Source organism: Limulus polyphemus, unplaced genomic scaffold, assembly GCF_000517525.1.
Source record: "Limulus polyphemus unplaced genomic scaffold, Limulus_polyphemus-2.1.2 Scaffold585, whole genome shotgun sequence".
Taxonomy (NCBI): Eukaryota; Metazoa; Arthropoda; class Merostomata; order Xiphosura; family Limulidae; genus Limulus; species Limulus polyphemus.
In genome coordinates, this window is record NW_013666195.1 from 78,320 (window position 1) to 82,501 (window position 4,182).

The following is a 4,182-nucleotide window of genomic DNA, read 5'->3' on the forward strand; positions in this document are numbered from 1 at the left end:
TGGAGTTGTAACGAATTTGCTTATTTGCCTTTTTTTTTCTTTCTAAGTTATAGTCATAAATATAAAATAAATTATTCCCGATTTTCTAAAAACAAAAAAAACCGCTTTCAAGATGATACGGATATTTTATTAAAAACAAAAGTACATTTGCTTCATTAGAAGTGTAAAGACACTCCATACAGTATAAACAGAAGAAACATTTGAATAGGCCAATAAAAATAAAAATAAGACGGAGTAGAAATCTGCTGAACTTACTACATAAAGTACGTGTTCCGTCAAAGATTAAAGGTCAATAAATTATGTGTTTGATCGCACATCCAAATTAATACAAGCACCGTGTAATTTATGTATTAAATTACAATTTCGTGATTAATGACCATAAATCATATTTTTGATCACAAGTTCATGGTGAACACATAGAAAACATAATTGGATCTGTGATAACGAAAGTCCCTTAGTGAACGAAATGCTTTAAAACTTTTTTCTTGAAGTTGAAAATTGCGAATCAGATTGTTCTCTAGTTATACTCTGTAGACAAAAACACACCAACACACACATCTGAATCATATTTAAAAAAGTGAGTTGTATCATTTTGAAATATGGACTTCCTTCTCTTTCTTAATGAACCAGTAAATTAGTGCTCTCCCTAGTATAATATGTAGTATGAAAGTTTAATAAAGAACTAATAAACCGTCCATCATTGGTGTAATGTCACCTGCTTCTATACAGCTAATTACCTGGAATAACGACCAACTGATTGTTGTTGTTTTTTTAATCCCCACTTTGAAGTTATTGACTCGTAAACAGGTAATTTTCTACGTAGGAGGTCCGTGCCATCTACAGCAAAACTAAAATAGTGACGGAGAAAAAAATGAATGCAGTATATTAGAAAGCGAAGAAACTAATAACAGTATATTAGTGGTAACTAAAAGTAAAAAGTATTCAAAACTTATCATTTCAGCACGTTACACATCTATATCTTTATCGTAAAGATGCTTACAATACAACTCACCTGACACTCGAGACAGGAACCAAGATCTCATTAATAATACATTAAAGTTAACTGGTCAATAGAAGCAGGAGTCAACATTTTATTTACTACACTATAATACATTTGTTAAAGGAAGCAGAACTCGCTGTGTTATTACAAGATAATCATCTTGTAAATAGAAACATGATCACGTCAACATCTGTCACTACAATATAACAAACTTGTAAGCAGAAACAGGATCGAGTCAACCTTAATTATGTATATAGAAGCAGAAATCAACATTTTGTTTCATACAATTTAATTAATCAACTTATCAGTTATTGCATGAGTCAACCTTCTGTTATTACTATAAATTCACCTTTCTCAATTGACGTAGACATCCATATATTATTACCGTATAATAACTTTGTCATACTCTACTCTTGTTAACCTAATTTGATCCATAAGAACAGAAATGTACAAACTATAATCAACTCAAATGGATCTTCTGTTAAAACAGCACAATCGTATTCTCAATAGAAGCAGGAGTTAACAATCTCTCACTATTATTCAGGCTATTTCTCAAAACAGGCAGGAGTCAACACAGTGTTACTATTACATAATTCATTTTTCAATAGAAGCAGGAGTCAATATCCTATAAGTATAGCATTTTCAAGATACCATCCTAAGCTGTGAACAACGCACTGTTACTACTACATAATCAAATCGCCTCCTTAAGTACGAATAAAGCTACACTTGGTTATTATGTGTAAAACACACTTGATAAATTGATTTATATTATTTCTGATAGAATAAAAGCTATTTTAATGTCATGCATACTATGTAAAATAATAATAATAATAAGTAAGAGGTTTGATGACAATATAAAATAAAAGCATACTGACTGACAAAAGAGTCCGTGAAAGCCTAACTTGAGATATCTCGTGAAAACACAAGACGAGAATTAAACGATGCTGAAGTTGCTTACTTAATATAAAATAAGATTTCTTGAACTTCTTTAAATTACTGAATTGAATTAGGTGTGGCTTAGGGGTTAGCATCGTGTACTGTGAATCCAAGAATTCATGGTTCAAGCCCGTTGCCGCAAAAAAAAAAAAGACACGGTCCACGTTTTAGAAATTGTGGTGTTCTATAAAAGTGAGTGTAAAATTCCACCATTCGGTCAGACAGTAGTAGCCGAATAATTGGATGTCGATTCTATTGACTAACTGCCTTCCTTTCTTCAATCAATTCAAAATTAGAGATGTCTTTGTGTAATTCTGAGCGCAAATTCTGACAGAGTATTGAGTTGAAACTGAATATAAAAAAAAGACGATGTAATTTTTTAATCAGTAGCCTAACGTTAAAGAAAATCTTGTGATGACCTATCGAAGTATTTGAAAGTGTGAACGAGTAGTAACGACAAATTCGACAAGATCTTCTGAACTATAAAACGTTTGTTACTTCTTTTTACGTGGAAAGTTTAGAAATTAATGAGTATCGTGAAGGTTTATGACGCGCGTCAACTTGAATCTTCAAGTCCTTAAGCTGTGTTTTTTTATATTTATATTTTTTACTATAAAATATGTTCCATTTTCTCTTTGTCACTAGTTTTTCTTATATAAAGAATGCTTGCGTAAAGATAAATTTATAAAAATCTATAACAATATCATCACACCAATCTGGGTTGTAAGTTATGTTTTGAAGAAATATTCTCTACTATACTGTAAATTGTTTGTTTGTTTTTTGAATTTCGCGTAAAGCTACACGAGGGCTATCAGCGCTAGCCATCCCTCATTTAGCAGTGTAAGACTAGAGGGAAGGCAGCTAGTCATCACCACACACCGCCAACTCTTGGGCTACTCTTTTTACCAACGAATAGTGGGATTGACCGTCACAGTATAACGCCCCGACGGCTGAAAGGGCGAGCATGTTTGGTGTGACGGGGATTCGAACCCGCGACCCTCAGATTGCGAGTCGAGTGCCGTAACCACCTGGCCATGCCAGGCCTATACTGTAAATACATCAGCAAACGTTTAAAATTTGTCTTGAGAAAAGATAAACTATTGACACTAGCATTTGATTACGAAAAATATCGTTATCGCTGTAAATTTGAATTCTCTTCATCAAAAATATTTAGTTCAAATTTATTCATGTACAAAATTTCACAAATCTTAAAAACAATAGCAACAATAAATCAATGAGTGGCACACACATATAAAATCAACAAAATGTTTATACAATGCATAACCCCTAAAATATTAATAAATACAAATGATAAAATAAATAAACATTAAAAGTAAATAAAAGTTACTTAGATCACAACCAACTCTGAAGAATTTTATTTTTAGTTATAATTTGATAACTTAAGGTAAAACAATAGTTTTTACAGTTTAATCAAACACTTAGTAAATAATTTTTACAGTTTCTTTAAAGTTCTTACTAAAGTTATTTAGTTAATTTCTTTATATCATTTCGTAAGGTATAGTACTTCATATTTGTACACCTAAATAACTTATTGATCGTTGACCTAGTGATTATGTAAATAGTGTTAATAGTGTCCCTGTTAATCCTAATATCATAATTAATAATTTTTTATCTTTTTTTTGAAAAAGCGGTGCAATTTAGCTTTTCTGATTATATAATTTTTATGATATACATATATGCACTCATTAAGTACCCATTTATTTTAAATATATTTAAAAATTCGATTTTATGAAACAAATGATAAACAGAATTTCGATAATTTAAACCCAAAATTATTCTCACAATAATGTCCCAAAGAAAAATCAGCATATATCAAATGTGTAAAAATAAAGCTGTGAGATAAAGTTATCAAACATTTCTTATTAGCTAATTTTTTATTCATTTATTTATTACACCTATGTATATCTAGACACAATTTTTAATATGTACAGTAAGCTCATCCCAGTTTAATCTATTATCAATTCTTATACACAAAATGTTTCTGTTGATCGTCTCTCATGTCTTCCTTCATTCATGTTTATATTTCCTTCATTATATATATATATATATATATATACATATACATATATATTGTTATTATGAAACAGTGGTTAGGGCAGTCGACTCGCAATCTGCGGGTCGCGGGTTCGAACTCCCCGTCCCACCAAATATGCTCCGCCCTTTCAGCCGGTGGGGCGTCAATAAAATGTGACGGTCAATCTCACTATTCGTTAGGTAAAAGAGTA

At 31.1% G+C, this 4,182-nt stretch overlaps 1 long non-coding RNA gene across 1 annotated transcript in view; it reads right to left on the minus strand.

Annotated features, from left to right (window-relative positions):
* Nucleotides 1–292: 292 nt before the first annotated feature.
* The window catches only part of LOC111085738, a 19,151-nt gene continuing 15,261 nt past the window's right edge, over nt 293–4,182 (minus strand). The window contains exon 3 of the long non-coding RNA XR_002610547.1: nt 293–848. This is a non-coding gene — a long non-coding RNA (uncharacterized LOC111085738). The remainder of the gene's footprint in view (nt 849–4,182) is intronic.